At 37.6% G+C, this 20,651-nt stretch overlaps 1 protein-coding gene across 8 annotated transcripts in view; it reads right to left on the bottom strand.

The window, feature by feature from the left end:
- Positions 1-20,651, bottom strand: part of GREB1 (growth regulating estrogen receptor binding 1) — a 94,837-nt gene that overhangs the window by 56,955 nt on the left and 17,231 nt on the right. The window contains exons 2-4 of one of the 8 annotated variants that reach the window (XM_074581863.1): positions 9,440-9,685; positions 5,655-5,711; positions 4,448-4,554 (exon numbers count right to left, since the gene is read on the bottom strand). The exons of 5 other annotated variants lie outside the window; for them this stretch is intronic. The gene's annotated coding sequence lies outside the window, so the exon portion shown is untranslated. Of the gene's footprint in view, positions 1-4,447; positions 4,555-5,654; positions 5,712-9,207; positions 9,223-9,439; positions 9,686-20,651 lie in introns of those variants that run through there. 2 more of the 8 variants (XM_074581864.1, XM_074581865.1) reach the window with 2 other exon arrangements.

The raw sequence follows: 20,651 nt of genomic DNA, 5'->3' as shown, positions 1-20,651 counted from the left end.
TTTACATGATTTGAACAGAATAAATGTTAAATGATCTGGGGAATAGCAGAGTTTTGTGAATTTATCTTTGCATGGCCCATCGTGGCTGAAAACTCATAGATAAAGCAGTTCAACATGTCTTTAGAGGAGCTGTCTCATAAATAACGCAGCATTGCTGTAACTCAGATATTGGGAAAGATAACAGCTTTTTCTTTTCAACTTAAGCAATATTTTTCCCTGTCAAGTAGCATTTTATTAATTCTTTTTTTCAGAATGAGGCATTGATTATTTATTTGATTTTGCATTCAATTATTAGGACTTAGAAACTGCATAATTTACGCATTCTGTCATTGAGGAGTCAGTCTATTCCAGCTGAATATCCCCTGTACTTAACTGCCGCCTGCTTTCCGCAGCAAACACAATGAACTGGTATAACCAAAAGCCACGTCAGCTTTCTTTTCCTATTACAAAGTAGCTCTTGCCCTGGGCCCCACGTCCTTTCCCTCCTCAAGCAACTGTGAATAGAAAGCATGAAACGCTTCCTGTTTGCGGCAGTAATTCCTAACCACTGAACAGCCCCTCCTCAGCACTGGGCACTGCCTGGGAAATGAGCCTGTTGGGAAGCATCCTGGAGGAATCAGTCAAGCAAAAGAAAAACTACTGTGCAACCACATACAGCTCCTGATGGAAAAAGGAGTTTCAAAGGAACAACATACAAAATTGACAATTTGGATATGACTCTGTAAAGCATACTTTACATATATGATCATATTTTATATGTTTGTATCATGTAAATTATATATATAGTATAGTTGATTCTCTATATTATAGCCTATTGATATTATACAGATACTATTAATAGAGCACAGTAAGAATTCTAAAACAATGCAGGTAGCATTTAAGAACATGATCTAGAGAAGAAGCAGGCGCTACTCACAAAATATTCGTGTGTATATGCAAAACCAAACAGCAAAGTTGCAGTAAGTAGTACTGATACATCCATTTGGTGAAGGGTAAATGAGAAGCTGCAAAGCCTATTAGTGATGTTCAGAGCTCACATGGAAGTGAGGGCGCGTCTTCTCTTCCAACACAAAAAGCAGATCACAGTTCTCTACGCATTGATAGGAACCCTCTGGCTCCTCTTGTTTTAAGTACTGCTTCGCCTACACCAAACACAGCTGAAGACAATGCGGAAAGCCTGACATCAGTATTGTCCTTAAAATGCTTTATCAGAGGTGTATGCAGGAAACCCAAGGTCAAGCTCTGAAATGAATTATACTAAATGCTGTTGCTAAACAAAAGCACTAGAAGATGTTTAGTTCTAGTTCTAATCCATCTTTCAAACAGCGTATGACTTTCAGGTATCCTGATAATTATTTGTCTTTGTTACATTGATGTTTTATGTTTAATATAAAATGTTTAATTATCAAGGTATCTGACAGGTACCCATTTAATTCTTTGTTCTTTTAAAATCCTTCCCATATTATGAACTAAAATTTTCTCTTGTTAGGTTGGAGGCATCTGCGGTCTCAGGGGCCCATCTCTACATCTTCAGGGGCAGGTACAATACTGGTTCTACATGACTGTTCATCGCAGTCTTGAAATCTGGACTAAAGAGAAATAAAAATGCATGAACATGCTCTCTACACGGTAACATTCAGAGTTACACCTTCAGGAGTGGAAACTGCGTTCAGCTATCATCCATGTCACACACTTTCTTCCATAGACTGCTTTATTTAAAAACAGAGCCAACATATGAAAAATTCATGTAACATCCAAAAGACTTTTTGCACTTATAAAATCACCGCTACAGCACAAAGAGAGTATGCAAAAGTTTGACTGCAGTGGCAGAGGCTTGTCTTACAAAGGGCTGGATTCCACCTGTTCTCAACATGACCATGCAAAGCAGATGGGTCCACCTGATTTTCAAACTTACTTCTTGAAAAGCTCCATTAAAGCACGTGAAAAATAGGACGTTTTTAAATTCATCCAGAGTGAGACAAAACATTCTGAGACAACTCAAAAGCATTATTAGACAAATAGGTACACAGACTGCTTTATGCAATGAAGACTTACTTGCTTTACTGATCACTTTCTGGATCTAATTGTGATCAATGAGAAAACACTGTAATATTCCTGTTTATAAATTCTCTTTCATAGACATAGTCAGCTATTATCCTGTACAGTTTATTAGGAAAAGATATAGATATTTATCCATTCAGGTGCTAATTTAATTATGATGTGAATGGGGTTGTAAAATGAAACAAAAATAAGCTTTCTGGTAAGGTCCTGTGTACCTGTGGAATCTTACAATCACAGTGCCAAACACAATCATAAATCCAGGAATATACTTTGGAAGATGTGATAAGTATTTTATAGCCATTTTCATCATCAAACACACACCAGAAAACGGGCATCGCAGGAGCATTTTTGCCCGCATCATCCTTTGTCATTCAGAGTCCCAGTGACACTCCCAGTTGCAGGAGAAATTATTTCTATGAAGCAAGAAAGGGAGAAGCTGTTTCTCACTAACTCTACGATGGTTGTCATCCCGTCTTTTCTTTAAAGCTTCTCAGATTGTGGTACCTGAATTGTAAATTGCTGACTCTGTGGCACCAGGAAGCAAAGGCTTTGAGTCCTATTTTCCTGCTTCAATGAACTCAGCGTTCCCAGCCCAGATTTATGTCTCTCTTGGATACAAGTGGGTGGCACAGGCTAAACTTTCAAATGCTTGTGAAATTCCAAGCCATGAACATAGATGGTGACCAGCTCTATTAAAAAAAAAAAACAACAAACCAACACACTGACACAGAAGGATAGCCCTTGACCCCAGCTACTGATAAATCAAAGGGCACCTCCCTATCACACTGTCAGTTTCCATGGAGAGCACATGGAGGAAAATACTTGCCAATACAAAGGGGAGAAAACAGGGAAAGACCTGGATCTGGAAGAGCTTCTTAAAACCAAGATAAAAAGAAGAAATCCACTCTGAGGAACTTGGGACCCTAAGAAACAATTGCAGATACAAACGAAGCAGGTCAGGCCAACATCTTAGAAACCCATGGATAATACTGCCAAAGAGAGATGCCGAGTCCAGGCATATGAAAATGGGAGTAGAAGTGTGTTAGTCACTAAAGAGAACAGCCCTCAAATTCCAAACAAGGAACTGTCAGGATTCCTGTGGTAAACAGGGATTACCTGACTAGGAAAAACAGGGATCTTCAGGGTTAATGTCTGTCACATATAGGGTCAACTTCAAGTTCAACTGCAGTTGAACTAGTCAGGCTTTGAAGAAAACCTGCACTGTTCTGCTTGACCCTGTACTCCAGCTGCTGTGATTTAGAAAAGGAGCTCCCTCTCGGCCACGAGGGCAGACCCTACCAAGAGAGCCATGACAGTGACTGGTCATGATAAGACAGGGCAATTGCCAGCAGAAGGAGGACATGCAGTGCCATCACCTAGATCTTGGTGGGAGATCCTTCGCACAGTGGAACAAAGACGGTAACACACTAGTGACTTTTTAGTTGCAGTCATCTGTGATAATGATCAGTGAGGATTATTAAGATTTTGTGAAGACTGAAGATTTAGAACAGCAATTCTGGACAAAACTTGTCCTATACCTAGGACAGACTGTGTATCCTAAGGAAAGCTATAGACTTTAGAGCTTGCAAATTAATCCAGGGCTTTTGACAACTCCCACTGAATTAGACTGATAAAGAAAGACTGCCTTCAGCAGAAACCGGGTAAAGAATATATGTGGGCTGTGTTAAGAAGGCTTGAAAAAACAGTCAAGGGATCTAAGTGCGAAATTAGGAAGACACAATTAATTACTAACAAATTCAATCTTAGATATGACTTACAAATTATTACAGGAGGAAAAGTTTCATATTACATTGCAAATTTTTTGCATTGTAAAATATAATTGACATTACTATTCTAATAGAGTAATCCTTCCAGCAAAACAGTGTAACAATGGGTGTATTTTCCCCGTGTAAGCAGCCAGCTTTCATACTTCTGAAATGGCCCAACAGAGTCATTTCTATTGGATTATTTCTAAGAGGAGAATGGTAAGATATTTCCAAGCTCACTGTTATTCCAAAATAATATGTTATTGCTATGGCAAGAGGCAATTCATCGCTTGCATAAAATGAGGGGATTTGTTTGGATGAACTATAGATTTAGGTATCCAAAAGGCTATCTATTAAAATTTGTCTGGGAGGAGAAAGCATTCTTTACTGCAGGTTAACAATTTGTTCACAGATCAGTACCGGCAAAGTTGTTAGTGTGATCCTTTTGCTCTTTGAACATCCAGTAACATCCAAAATTCATCAATATTTCTAAAGCTTGGTAAAGTGTCTAATCCTGTATTAAAAACAACAATCTCATTAAGAAGAAAGAAATCCTAAGGCAGGGACTTGTATGTAAACGTAACTCTAATAAGAAAAGAAAATTTGGAGACAGCACAAACCTGCTTCTTTTCAATGGTAGTGATATATACTATAAGATCCTCCTCAGGGATTCAGTTCAGCCACAAAACTGTCTAGTCACGTTTTACTCTTGTTTCCATGAAGCTATCTGTAATTATAGACAGTGCTTTCTTTAGCTTTGGATTTGGAAGAATAAATTATTTTTCATCTTCTATATTAACATTTGTCTTGTGTAAAAGTGATACTGTGTGGTAAATATATTCCCCCAGGTTATATAAAATTCTTGATTCTGGAGAACTAAAAGAGTCTCTTATTGACATTTACCCCCCAGCAGACTCAGCATAGTATTATATCTTATGCCTTTACTACTAGCCTCAAAACAAGGTTACTCTATGCAAAAATGCCTTTTGGGAATGGTCACTGGCCCACCATAACTTCTGAAGCGTGCCTGGGAATTGCCACAGAGAATGAGCACTAGCACCACAGCCATGCCGAGACATTACAACAGAAAACTGATTTCTGGCACACAGGATTTTTTCCTGCAACTCTTCAATTTACCAATACAGCTGTAGCTCATATGGGCAAAGATAAACTTATTCTTTCAGAAAGTGATCTCGTTGTTCATGTGCCACAACATTATCACTTGTAGAAGTAATTTACAAAGTTTTTTATTTGTTGGTACTAACATAGTAAATAGGTGGACTATTGCCAAATTCTGAAAAAGTATTTGTTTCTGGAAGTCAAATCTGTTTGTTTATAACATTCTGCCAGAATGACTTGGCAGTAAGAGAGGAAAAAAGGGCTCAGAAGACTGATGGTTATGATATAATACTGGAGTGTGGGAAACACTTAAATACGTTTCCTCATTTGAGATCATTTCCAGACCAATGTTTTACTATTCCTATGATTTTCATCAAAATCTTCAAAAAGGGTTCAATATTCTGCTGTTAGTCTTACCCCAGAAAGAGAAATTTTGAAGTTGCTGATAAATGAAATTATGATCCTCTAGTGAGCTCAACTCTACAGTGCTAATAAGGTTAATATCAACAGTCACTTAGAGATCTGCTGATTGAAATCCACTTTTTCAGTGAAGTAATTTATTCCGCAGAAATAAAGCTGTCAGATCATCTAAAAGTCTCCAGCCATTCTGTGTTGCATGTATGAATAAAGTTACGGCAATTCAGTAGACACCATTTGGCCATTACATTTTAAAAGCAACATTAAAGCTTTAACTTAAACCACAGTTACCTTTGCCAGAATTTCCAGCTCCTTTTCTGTTACAAGATCTTAGAACTCATATATCTCCTGTGGAATTATATTAGAAATGTTATCTACAGACCAGACCAGGTTAAACTTAATGGTTTCCTAATAATGCCACTTTGGAAAGCAGTTCATGATTAAACACAGAGGCTCTGATTAAGGCTGATGACAGGTCACAGAGAACATAATCCTACCATCTTTATACAGCCAAGAACAATTCTGCTACTGTTTCCATAAAGAGAATATACCGCAAGAAGACTACTCGCATCTCTCTACCACTTCTCTTCTCTTTTGCGTTTGCTTTTAATTTTTACCTGATATCCTCTCTTGATTTTGAATATCAGGCTGACCACAGACAGGGGATTTCTCCTGCATTAAGAGTGAGATGATTTCTTCCGCTGACTCATGTTTCCAAGCAACAGGATGTTGGAACAAGAGTGCAGATTGAAAGCTGCCAAGCTTTCAAGTACACTGAAAGTGGGAAGTGGGAAGACATCACCGAGCTTTTTGGCAACTTTAGATCCCAAGCCAAATTGCTTCTATTAATCACTGAAATCAGTTCTCTCAGTCACTTCCGAAGTAAATAATAGGGTAGGGGGAGGTCGTTATTCTCAGGAGATTGCTGCAGCGCTTAATATGGACACCTTTGCAATGAAATCAAATATATGCAATTTTCCCCACCTACTGAAAAATCAAGCCCATTTGTTAACTGCCCTCTGTGCCCTTGGAAAAAATCACACAGATCCATATCAAAAGGGATGAAAACAGACTTGGAGAAATCAATGTTAAATGACCTCAATAAAAACACTATTAAAAAGCTGTTGCTTTCTTTTTTTCTTCAAGCAGATAATAAATTAAAATATCTAACGGATCATTCTTAATATGAAATTATTTCACATCCATTTTGCCCATTGGAAAGAGAAGAACTTCGCTAAAACCAAGTATTTTCTTATTTTTGCTGAAATTTTTCAACTGCAAACCAACAAACATTACTTTTGAGGACATGGTGTTCATTTTTCAATGAAAATGCTACAATTCACGCAGGGAACAGTAGCAAAAATCGCACATGAATATTTTCTACAGAAAAAGGAAAAAAGAATTTCCAGATATGTCTATCAAAAAAAGAAATCATATTTTTAAACTCATACAAATTCAACTCTACTTGGACACAAAAAAAAATAAAGCTTGACTAAATACAAAACCACTTAACTTGCCATAAAACCATTAAAATAAACAACTATGCTTGGAGATCTGGACTAAGGCATGTTGGCAATTTAGTGACAAGGAATCTAAGCTGTGATAGCCTACATTCTAGTTTTCTGGGGAAACAGAAAACTCCAATTGCAACCAGATTCTTTTAATTATTTAAGGATGAAAGGCTGTTTTGGTTTTAAGACATAGTTTAGTCTTCCTTTACGACTCCAGAAAACTTAAACTTCCTTCACCCTAGAAACTTTTATGCCTACTTTCAAACCAGACTTCAGTTTTTCTGAGACATCTAAAGTAATGATTTGTTTAAAAATGCCACTTCATTTTAGCTTCTCTGAATACAGAAGAAAAAATGCCAGACAAAGTTCAAATTGGTCATAGTAGAAAGTCCTTTGTGAAAAGTCATACACTGGTTTACTACTCAAATTTTTTAAAATCATAATCACTATTGGGACCGATGCCCGATAAAAATCTGTATCTGCAAGAAGAATTTGGAAGAAATCTTAATTAGACTTTTTACAGATGACTGAACATCTATTATTAACTTGTTTCTTAATTATAATTTTCACTGGAAATCTATTTTCAGACATAACAATAACTCTGATTTTCATTTACTTGCTTTTTTGATTTAGTGTGAATCTTCTTTTCACAGGCAATCATATGAGTTGTTCCTTAATATCCTCACAACTGGGTGAAGGAGCCACTTCATAGAAGTCATTGTAGAGCTGGGTGATAGTCCAGTGTTTTAATAATAGTGCAGACTGACCCTAATATATGATATGGCAATAAATACATTTAGGCAATGGCACTTCATCCTGCAAATGCTTTCACATTCCTCTCTGCAGGAAACAACGTATTCTGATGCAGATTTCTTTGATTTTCCTGCAGGATCTCATAAACTTTGCAGGTGTTACTGGAGAGAAAATCCCTTATCAGCAGCTTCCAGCACCGTTCAGCTGATATGCTTTACTATTTCTCCAGCACAGAACCCTGACCCTACGGCTGGTCAAGCAGCTCTGCCTTGGCTCCCATTCGGCTTTTGTGTGTTGCTTTGATCAGTTCCTGGCTGTGGATGAAAGCAATTCTTTTAGAGACCACCTTCAAACTCTCTTAAAAAAAAGAATTACATACATAAAACCAATTGAGCTTGTTAAGCAGCAGGAAGAAGCCAAGTTGAGGGAGGAAAAAAGGAGGGAAGGAGGTGCCACAAATCAACGCTAGGAAGCGATGATCAAAGTGGCGAGTGGAAAATTAGTAAAAAATGATCCCTAAGTTGTACAGGTCTGGGTCATTCTCCTTCCCAGCTCTGTAAGCACAAAGACTTTCTCACTATTACCCAGCAAAGAGGCACAACTCTCTTTCCAAGAATTGTCTCACACATCTGCTCTATACCTTTGCGTACAGCAGCACTTGAGATCTTAGAGTAAAGCAGTAGGAAGCAGACTGGCAAGGCAGGAGAGAGATTATCTTGAAATGCATGTTTTCCGAGGAAAATTCTAAGAAATCACCACTTGGGGTATATTACTCTTTCTTCCAGTTACTGGTGCTAGAGACTGTTTCTGAGAATCTTTTCAGAATCCAAAACAAATATACAAAGAGTAATCCCACACTGATTGTAGAGGTTAGCTTTTGAGCCATCCTCAAAACGAGACTTTTGTTTTTCCTTACCCCAAGCCTCCTCCTCTCGGCTCATTCCTGGAAGCAGTGCAGCTGCGGTCTGGGGGGCAGCCACATGCACACACGGAGACAGTGTCTTAAAGACACTTCAGAGACATCTCTTTTGGAGCTGCAGAGGCAGAGCCAGACAGTCTCTGTGGTGGTTCTCCAAGGATATACACAGACCCCACAGGTTTAGAGGCTCTACCTCATTCACAGAGAAGGGCCCCACTGCTTGAAAGAGATCTTCACTGATTTCTTCTGACAGAGCACCCTATGCCGTATCCGGATCATATTTTCCACCCAATGAACAAAGGGGGGACAGAAATGCAATGGGAGCAGCCTAAAATATGCTTCACCATCTGTGGATGGCAAATACAGCTCTAGATAAATATACTACATTGCAAAATAAAACTGAGCATCCAGGTATGCTCAATCAGGAGATCAGTTGCACATGTATTATATGTTGAAAATACAGCAAATAAGAAACATTCACAAACATAAATATGCAATCCAAAAGCATTAAACAAGCCTCTTTAGTTAAGGAACCACTAAGGAACCACTTATCAGTTTGAGATCTGAGCTGCATGTTTTAAAGGTTTAAAAATTCAAGTTGTCTGCATTTTTTTTTTTAATATTCCAAAGTTCAAAGTTTTCCTGAGAGGAAATCACTCACCTCAAAGACAGCAAATGACTGACAAGGCAGGAGGTACACGAAATGCAGACAAATGCATATTCTTAAAACATTAATATTAGCTGTAAAATGTCTCACAACTACCATATTTGAACAGTAACCGATATAAGGCAGGGTGAGCATGTTATCTTACAATATGCTAATGTTTTCATTAAATAGCAACAGTATTTTTCAGCATGGAAATACTAGCCGTGTAATAAAAAATATACTGTACCGTAGTGAAAGCATGTGCTCCTCAGTGACATCCAGTAAATTACTCCCAAAGTTTCACATTCTGATTGCACTGCTGAACATCTTACACCTGTGGTAACTGCCAGCGATTATATCTTTATGGAGTTTTCCTTCTTTTGATTTAGAAGAGTCTGCTGCTTGGCGAATTGGATAGGACACTTAAGGCTCCTGAGTCAGCACTGTATGCAGCTGAACAACTCAGTCGGGTCGCCATGACATGAACACTCTCCTGTCACAGTAGAGCACAGGAAGGTTTCAAAGCTATCTATTCTGCAACTCTGGCAAAAAACAAAGTAATGAGACCACAATATACCCTGGCAAGCTGTTCTCTAATTTGAGTGCTGGCTATACTAAATGATAAATGGTCTGACTTTATGTCTTATTAATACAGAAGTGCTGTGCTGGGTCACAGTGCTCCTGGCCAGGCACATATCAATCTATCAGTCTGAAGCATTATTAACGTCAACAATTTTGTTGTGCGTTTTTGGAAGGAATGAAGGTGTTTTTTTAAAAAGAAGTGGGGGTGTCCTTTTGCATTATATAGATAACAAAATCCCTAAAGAAAACATAAAGTGTGTATACTGTGAGTACTTCATTTTGGTAAAAGAAGAAGAGATTAACAGAAGAGAAATTAGATATGTAGCAATATTATCTTTGTGTTGGTACTATGCCTGTATCTTCTGAATAAAAGGATAAGAAATCAAAAGAATATTTGAGAGATTATGTTCAATATACTGCTGGATATACAAAGAAACAGCTATTGTATCACGTTTAAACAAACACTGCATCTTTTCAAGATACATCTAGAGTACATGTACAGAGAACATTTATTTCTGGTAATGGTATATTTATCAAATGTTTCCTTAGGTCACAAATTGCAGTACATCACTTCAGAAGAGGAAAGCAATTATTCTAAAAACTGAATTTTCTTTTTCCTATGGCTCCAAGTCATGAAACATTCAGATACGTGCTTGATTTTAAACTCAGTTAAGTATCACTGAAATTAGCAAAATTAAGCACTTATCTAGGCTCTCGGTTGAATTTAGGTTCTGTATAATCTTTGTATGCAGGATACATTGAACAACGAAAAGAGGTTATTTTTCAGTACAGCTTGTGAAACTTTGTTTTCACCCTTTACTCTCAGGGTATGCTTTCATGACTGGCTCAAGCTGCTCTAAACTCAAGTTACAGCCGAAAAGGAATGTCTCTCACTCTTAATGTATATTACTCCTGTGTCGTTTGGTGGCATGGATCTGAGTTGGTATGGTTGAAAACTAGTAATTTTTTTTTAGGGTTATGTTCAACTAGATCAGATCCCTCATCTAGCTATGCATAAAACATGTCTCCATTAATATAAGCAAAAGAAAAGGCCCAGAAACATGTGACAAGATATTTTTCTCCAGAGTATGAAAATGCTTTAAAGAACATATTTACATTTTAAAACTGCACCTTCTAATTCTGCTTCTGAAATACAAAAGGAAAACATTGAATTTTAAAGCCTGCTGAGGAATCCCTTGGAGACCTGGGTGATTTAGTGTTTTCACTCAAAACAGTTTTCATATTAATGGAAAGCTTTCATCATTCATTTAGTAATTTTTTAAAATATATACTCTATACTTCAATTTTAGATGCAAGCACTGCACATAAGAATGTGGAAAAGAAACTGCACAGAAAGTAGTAAGTCATGCTCTAGGAGAGTGACTAGTATGTTCTTCTGTTACTATGGAAGTGAACTAGAAGTTTTATAAATGTTCTATACTTAACGCCAAATATCAGAGACCTCAATCATGGCATTCTCAAGTAGGGTACAAAATCATTCAGCTTGGGAACACAGAAATCACTGTCTGGTTTCCTATCAGCACTGTACAATTGTGTACCTTAAACATATTAACCTGACAAGATGACACAAGATTGTATTGACAGCCAAAGTTTAGAGAAATCCAAAAGGAAAACAAATACTGCAAGAAATACATATGAATGTGTGTGAAAGCACGTGATTTTTAGAAGAGTCACTTCTAATAATTTACCAGGTCAACAACACCACAAGCCAGAAAATTCACATTTTAAAGAGGTATAACTTGATTGATGGCAGCCAAACATACTTGCCCCATAACTGTAGTGCGTTCGTGAACTTCTCTAGGATGCTGTGTAGAGTGCTGTCTAGAATGAAGTCTAGGATGCTGCAGCACCTATCTCTGATGTTGCTTTGGGACTGGAAACACAACATCACTCTTAAAGAATATTAGGATAGGGTAGAGTTTAAAGACGACGATGTTAACCTGAAATTCAGTAATGGAATGCAGAACGTAAAAAGGGTCTGCCTGCTTTGGATATAGGCATGGAGCTGAAGTTCCAGAGAAGAGGGAGAAAAGGCAAGCAAGCACAGAGGGGCCTATTGTGTTTGATTAATACCCGGAGCAGGAATGCCAGGAATGGGTGATAAGCATGGAGGTTATGTATAAGAGATCTCGTATACAGAACCAGTGTGAGTTGGTCAGTATGCAGCTGCTGATGCAACATACATGAGAAAAGAGTGGGTCTGCCTGCTGAAATGAGCTGCTGAATCTGTGTGATGTCAGTAATGTAAGTGATGAAGTGACAGAACAGTTGTTAGGGGAATTGTAATTATCCCAACAAAAGGTATGTAAAATATATACCTTGTACACTACACACTCACAGAAAAGAATCTTCTTTTTTACAGGAATCTACAAGGCATGTTTTCCAAAGTTTGAGAACATTGCAATAGAAGTGAAACAAGGGACATAACCTGAGGTTATAACCTCAGGTTAACAAGATTTTCAGAAGTTCAAAGCACAGACTGAGACGAGGGCAAAAATCATAGAGTGTCACAGAAATATTTTACGAGGACATTCGTTTATAAGAAAGAACAAGGAAAGAGTTCGTCCACTGTGCAACCAGAAAGGAAAATTAAGAGATGATTGTTAAGTGTAATTCTTTTTTTTCCAAGAAGATGAGCAAAGGTTATTTGTGATCAAATGACTGATTTGTCCAGCAGCTTTAGCAGGGAAAAATGGAGACTGCCCCACCAAACACACAAAAACTTAGTATTTGAACCTTTCTGTATGCTCATTGTGTATCAAAAAAATAAAACTGGGTCCTGCCAAGCAGAATGACTGGTTTAATTGCAAGACAACTACTTTTCTTCTCAAAATGTTTTTTAAATGGTTGCAGGCATACTTGTCTTTTGTGTTTATGCAGAAATATTGAAATGTGTATAAAATCTTATATAAAATGTGATATATGTAGGCTAAAAATGCCTACCACATTGAGCTTTTCAGGGTACTTATGTGAAGTCCAGATGGCCTCCTCCCTGAGAAATATGCTCAGTCTTGTACTTTGGACATGTACAAAAGGAGACCTTTAAGATCTCCTAGAAACATGGAGTGCAATTCAGATGCCTAACCACAGGCATCTTCTAACTTTGAGATGTCCTGGGGTATCCTGTCTGGATTCTGGCTGCTGCTCCAAAGAAGCAGAGGTCTGAGGCAAGTTCTCTGTCATATCTGCTAGTCCTTTATCTCAGGTAAACCAACAAACTTAAATGGAACGAGGTACCTATACTTAGGCAACTGCATCAGACTGCAGGTATATACTGGTTCACTAGACAGCAATTTGCACTATAATCAATAAAATCAATGGAGCTGAGAGAGTGATTCAGCTGGCCAGCCGCTACTGTTTATTTACTTCAACAGAAGCTGAAACAGTCACCTGGCTCCACTGACCACATTGGTTATATCTTCATTGACCACTAGGAGTTGCAGCTGCAGATGTCTACATGAAGACGTCTATATTTAGGAGTCTTGGAGCTCAATTCAGTTGCTTACACATAGGTGTTGCTTAGACATTGAGAGACTGCAGGTATCTGAGACAGCTGCGTAGGTCCCACACAATGTAAGACCTGCAGGAGACCAAGCCAGGCAGAATAACCAAGGACATCTCAAATATCAAAAGAAACACATAAACAAGAAACTCAAATCCTTAATCTCAAACTAAATCTCACTCTCAAAGTCAAAAATTGGCATGTCTATGGATGTACTGTCAAACACCTTGGCTTCCAGTTTGCTTCTGGCTCCTGATCACCTGATTGGCTACACTGCATACATGTTAGTTTACATCCAAGCATTCTGCACTCAGCTTTAGTTGTGCTAGTAGTTAAATAAGGCATTCCTTTTCCTAGGCAGCAAGGACAAGATTGTGTCAGGTTTGTTTCCATCACCCTACACAGTTCTCCAACAGTTTCCCAAAAAGCCTGGTGCCCTCACCCACCTGTTCACACTCCATGCTCCCAGGCATGCAGCACACGCCACACCACGAGACCATGAACAGTCCATTCTGGCTAGCTTCACAGAATTTTGGTCATCTGAACACACATGCACAAAACCTGTGCCTCAGAGGCACAAAAGTCATATGAAGAGCACTGCAGACACAGCCCGTTCTGAAGAATGCTACCCTGAACAGTGTTGGTAAGAGCCACTGCACGGCATGGCCCTTGGGCCACATCTCCCCAGACAGCTGTGGGTCCAAAGAACTGGAGCTGGTTCTCCCAGGGCAACAATAGCTGAGCAGGGCTTTCAGGATTTCAGTTTGGCAAGTTCTGTATAAATTCTTCTAAGCCCTTTGCCGGCATTTTTTCTTTTTCTTTTGTGTTTTTTTTTTTTTTCTCTGACCTCAGTGTCCTTCCACTGTTTGACTGTAAATTGGGGATAATATCACTTCTCTAAGGTGCAGAGAACAGTTATACTCAAGATTGCGAGCTCTTCCAATCATGCTGCCAGAAAAACCATGTCAGGAGACTACTCTTTGGTTTTTGTAGGTATTAAAGAAACAGGAGTTTTAAAAAAGACATTGAGGAGAACTGCAAAATAATGTGCAAACATCTAGTGTGAAATGCTAACAAATGTGAAGGAAACTGAGGAAGCGAGCATAGTGAACTGCTATTTATAAAGTAACAGGATAGCTGGATAGGATTGTCTTACATAGGGAAGTGTATTAAAGGCACATAAGAACCTTTTTTAAATACTGCTTTGTATTTAAAATAATACAGGTACTTTTATTCTTCGTATCGCTGAATTTACAAGGATCTTAACCATGACAGTATATGTTTTTAAAATCTCTGAGAAAAAAAACGTTACTAAAGAGTAAAATAAAAGGTCAATTAAGTTTTATAAAACAACCAAGGGCTTCAATACTGAGTGAGAAGAAAAAAAAAAAAAAAGAAAGAAAATAATGAAAGGAAATACACACTTGCCAAAAACTAGAGCAACCAATAAATTGCTATCTCTTGCTAATTCCTCCTTAAACACCAACTGCACAGACCCTCAAGACTGAAAAATTAAACTAAACAGGGTCATGCTGACCTTAAGGCAAGCAACAGACTTAATACTGCAACAGACAACCATGAATCGTACCTAAGCAAACCTCCCATTCCTTTTCAATAGAACGCATTATTAATCAGACACATTGTTTTACAACTGGTATAACCTATGCCAGAAAAAGCTTTCATTTTCTCAGTGCACAACAGGAACATTTCGGAGCATCACAACTGTTTCTTCATGGCTCTTAACCGTAACCGAAACTGTTGCTGTTGACAAAACATTTTGTTTTTATTCACGCACTGCACAAAAGCACCCACTACTTGTTCAGTCATGCTGTACCTGTGTAAAAATCTTAAATGAATGTTCAAAGACAATTTTTTAAAAACTTAAAAGTTACAACCAGACTGATACTTCTGTAGCTATTAACGGCTCTAACTGTTCAAAACACTTCCTTAAGAGTGTTCCTTCATCTCTAGTAATTGTCACGCTGGCAAAAAAAAACAAACCTCCGAACCTCTAGGCTGAGTAACATCCATTTGAGTGCTTAGAAAAGCAGCTCTTAAGAACTCTCAGCTTTCATCGCTCTCATTGTGAAAGACCTCATATGCCAAGCCATGTGATGGAGGACGCTGTACAGTACATTGGGTCAGGAGACAAGATGTGGCACCATCTTATACCTGGGGAACAGGCACATTACATTCTGTTGCGAATGGGAACTGAAACTAATTGAACAAATCCTGTGCTCGGTGTCTGTGATCTGATACGCCTGTGTTAACCTATCTCCAACTTCAGAGAAATTTCCACTGCAAACTATTAAAGATACTTAGACAATTTCCACTGTCATTGACATGTTTTGTACCTATTTCCCAATCTGCCATTTACATATGTTCCCAACATCTGTATACGCCTGGGAAGGAATCATGTCCATGTGTACAAATGGATGGCTTTTTTCATACTAAATGAATCAGAGAGGAATACAAACCTCTGTTTGTAAGCAAAACCAATATACCACAGCACAACTACACACACAACTGTTGTACTACAGCACAACTTTCTATCAGACCCTCTTACTTTAATTACTAGGAATCATTAAAGTTTTAATATCTTTAGCTTAACATGGCTTTAGATATATTTTTCTTCAGAATTTGTCTGGTTGTTTGATTGATACTAAAGAGCTTTGTGCTGCATACTGGATGCATTAATTAAGAATGCTCACAACACCACAGTTTTTAATCTCACTTAAATAAAAACTGCATCGCCTCAGTTTTGAGAAGCTCCACAATCTCCATTTTATCTTTCTTCTGATTGTGGATTATGTATCATAATTCCTGAACACTTCAGTGGTTAATAATATCCTCAGAGAATCACAGGGAAGTAAGGATATGTTCTTCCTCTATTTCACCAATGGGAAATTACAGTCTGAAGTGATATTAGTGCAGCTCCCATGAGCATCTGAATCCCGAATTACAACTGAAATCCACGGCAGGTAATGTTATCTAAATACTTGCAAGAGTCTGAGTTCAAATATTTCAATCAAAGTCATACAGGAACTGTGGAAAAGCTCAGACATGAATGCAGTTCTCCTGAGATACCACTCTGTCCTGAATCATCATCTGTTTAGCATTTTATTAAATATTTACATATTTAGTTTAAATGCTGGTAGATATATGCTGTTTGGAGGCTGTGGAGGAGTTAATCTTGCAATTTCTGTAATTCTGCAAATTCTGTAAAGCCTAATGATGCAGCCATTTTGTGATAAAAAGTAGATTTTTTTCCTTATTTAGGTAAATGGTGCTAGAAATTCCCTGTAACTTTTAAATTATTGGAAGCTACAGATGAGGAAAAATAAAGCATATAGCTTTTCTGTCTCCTGTTGTCTTCTTCTACAATTTCTTAATTGATCTGCAATAAGAATAGAGATCAAAACCCAGTGAGATCAACAGGCTTTGGATCAAACCTGACATTCCTTTCAACTGCTTTATGAATGATCTCAGATGATAACCAGAACTTCTGATGATTTTCACTCCTTAAAATATTGTATGTTCCAGTGAAAATTCAGCACCATATCAAACTTTCTATAAGTGTTACAGAAATTTAAGAAAATGTTCTCCTCTGTAATGCATTTAGTTAATTATACAGCTAGCGTCTTATTCCTCTGGTTTGCCAAACTCTCATAGTTATCAATCACAAGGCTCCACTAGCAAACAGAACAGATCCTGCAAATTTTTACTCTCAAAATTACTCACATCTACAAATGTTAACAGTACTGAAACAATGTAATGCTGAAACAATACAAAACCCAATGTCAAAAGATAAGCAACTCTCAAATATCATGCAAGTATTACCTGCTTTGGGTGGTAGCTATGCCGGAGGTACAGAGTCTCAGCGTGACTCCAAGCAAAGCCAACTTAGATCTCATACGATCTATCAGCTTAAGTATATATCCATGTAACCACAGCTATACTACAGTATAGCAGGTCTGTTCCTCTACCATGGGTTGTACAGATAGGTGCTGCTGAACTGAGAGTCAATACAGAACTATTCTAGTTGATACTACACTGTGTTAGCCAGAATTGCAGTCTCCGTATTAATTTCTCATCACCCAGCCCCACTTTACCTTGTATATTGGGAGTTACCTATAACGAATAGGCCAATAATCCAAAGATGCTGAAATGCTGCAATCATGAGCTCATAGTAGGTTTTAGGTACCCAAGTAGATAGGCAAGATAACAGCAGACTCCTTTGAATATTACTCCTTTGAAAATTACTCGAAGACTCCCTTAAATACGTCAGTATCAAACAACTAAGAAACAAATCCTAGCTTTCATCCAAAGAAAGGTGGGTAAGCAGCTAAATTTGCTTTCATCATTTGCATCTGGAAAGCTATGGAACAAATTTCAACATAAGAAAGAGAATATAAATTGGACAATACAAATGTGACTCCCTCTGCATCCCTGGTCTGTAAGGCTGCTTGTGAACAATCCTAATGCTAGCTGCCTTTTGGTAAGGCCTGTAAAAGCACAGCAGAATAGCACCCAGCACAATCAAGCCCAAAAGCAAATATCTTTACATGTGAGTTCAAAAAAGTTGTGAAAACGGCTTACTCAAAACTCTTCCACAGAGTAAATTCTAGCAGGTGGAGACCCAGCTGTTGGTGCTAATAACAGTAAAAATGAAGGTCAAGCAGAACTCAGCACAGCCTCCTCCAGCCCTGCTGAAATATCTTCTTCCCTTTCCCTAGAGATATGACAAGAGCGGATGACACAGATATGGTCAATTTTACATAACTGTTTGCTAAAATTGGAAGAACCAGAATACAAGTATGAAGGATTCCATATTTATTTTAAATTTTGCATCGCATGAACCAGTTTTATGGTACCTACCTCATTACCTAGGAAAGTTCTGTAGCTGACAGTGCAGTTGCTTGTACATAGGGATTTTTCTAACATTTTAAAAAAATTCAAAACAGGTCTAGTATTTGCAAATAGCATAAAATAGTATCAGCAGACTGGGAATTCAGCTGCCTTTGTTTTTTCATTAGATAAAAATGAGAGGTAGTTACCCGGAGGAGCTATGGACACTATTTTGCAAAGTTTTGATCCTTTTTCTCACATTCTGTTCTTGAGAATCAATTCATCATTACTGTAAGTTTTCTTATACCTAATTCAAAACAGCACAGCCATTTAAACAAGTTTAGTCTATCAACTGATCCCAAGCAAAAAATACAAAGGAATGATTTTTGCATCGTTTTCTCATATATTATCACAGTGCTCTTCAACTGAGTGCATAAAGGTTATCAGCTGTGAACATAGTCTGAACAATGTGAAAATACTTTCAGTATGCTACCACCATATAAATTTTAGTACAGTTTCCAAGGCCTCAAAACTTAGCTTTTAACAGAATACTGAGCGTTAAATTGCAAAGGTCCTACAAACTCTATTTTAGCTTAGCATTCTGCACATACAAAATAGGTGATGAAATAGCATAGCAACTATATATGATGCTGTTGACTTTTGAGAATAAAAAAAAAAAAAAGTAAAAATTCTAAAAAAGCCAGCATTTATTATAAGATGATACGATTAAGTATAACGTTTGCTCTTTTATCCTCAGAATTTATCAAAAAGCAATTCTGGACTCAAGTTTGCTAAAACAATATGTAATTATTCAACAAAATTAGAACTTAATTTGACAAATGTGTGATTTCTGACATGCCAAAAGCAATGTTAAAATATCTACCATTTTTCTACCTCATACTACAGAAAAGAAGCTGGAGAGGAAGAACACTGTCATTATGACATTTTTGCCCTGTTTGACATTTTGTCTTGCTCTGGTTTGAAATCATTATTGCACATTATACAACACATACACAAAAAGTATTAGTAGGAGAGGCAATCCAGAGCAATAGATCTATATAAACAGAGTACAAATTACAAGTAGTAGGGGACTTTTACCATAAAAATCTTAAGACAGCACAATGGCAACTATACACTATATAATGACAATCACATTCTCTCTCTTTCTGTCGTACCTATGTGTCGTACAATCCTAATGATTATGGTATTTATATTTGTAATTATAGTGATCAAAGAAAACAGCTATTAAGAATGATTTCTTTGTACCTGAAATTGTTTTTTAGTCCTATATTAAAAAATGGCCTAGAACTTCAATGGCTTTTTTGAGAAAAGCAACCTCAGCAATGTATTAAGTGCCTTTCTTAGTAACTTCTAACATTTGGATTTTATTTTTTTTCAACAGCAATTAAAAAAGCAAACAGAATTTAAGAATTAAGACAAAAGGAGCCAAAAGCAAAACACAAAACATGATTATGCCACTGGATAAATCCATGATCTGCTTACACTGGAGTGGTGCACTGTGTGCACTTTGGGTCCACTGTGTCAGAAAGGACAGAGTAGAACTTGAAAAGGTTGAAAGAAATACAAGAATGAAGACTGAAAATGTTAACAAGCTTCAGGACTATCTAGTTGGCTGGGATTCTTCAGAACAGAAAAGAGGTGTCTTAAAGGCACATGCTAGAAATCTACAAAAACATGAATGGCACATCAAGGGCGCATAAGGACAGAGAGTTCACTGTACCGTCAAGTATAAAAATTAGGACAGTCTCATTTATATTATTTTAATGCCATTATTTCAGTTGGTTGTTAGTGCCTAATTTTTCTCAAAAAGGCTGGGCATTGCTCTCACATTTGAGTAATATCCGTTGTACATTGTCCCTGCAGCAGTGACCAGTCCCTCATGATCAAGATTTCATGTGACTAGATGAAAGAATGGAATAGCACTCTAAACAGCCAGCATGAAAGGTACAAAATGGTATGTCTGAAACACCACAACTGGACATATTGTACCAATTGACATGTTAGGAACAAGCTTTTATGTAACAGCAAAATGCTTGCATTAAAGGGCTGACTCTTCCACGTCTGCCAGCATACATTTATCCTGTAATTTGTATAAGAGCAAAATTCTTTGCGTAAAGGAGTGGCTCACTCACATCTGCCAGCATCCATTTTCCCTGTAATTATGCATCCAGTATATTTTACACACACAGATCACTTGTTCATTAGCAGTAAACATTTCTTATGAAAGACAGGCTTTTTTCCTAGACATTTGATAAAGGCTCTTTCAGAAAAATATATCTTAGCTTTACGGTATAATTTGAAAGCATGAGGAAGATGCATTCAGAAACATTAGCACAAGATCAGTAGACAACAAATTTAGGCTTCTACTTCAAACTTTGAAAATGACAATTTTCTTTGATTCCGAGCAGGTCACTTCACCTGCCCACCACAGGACACCTTGGTCCCACTACTTTGTCCCATATCTCTCATTTTGGGAGGCTTAAGT

The sequence above is a fragment of the Larus michahellis genome, chromosome 3 (genome assembly GCF_964199755.1).
Source record: "Larus michahellis chromosome 3, bLarMic1.1, whole genome shotgun sequence".
NCBI classification, from domain to species: Eukaryota; Metazoa; Chordata; class Aves; order Charadriiformes; family Laridae; genus Larus; species Larus michahellis.
Note: the sequence above shows the minus strand (reverse complement) of the source record. Positions and strands in the feature narration are given on the sequence as shown.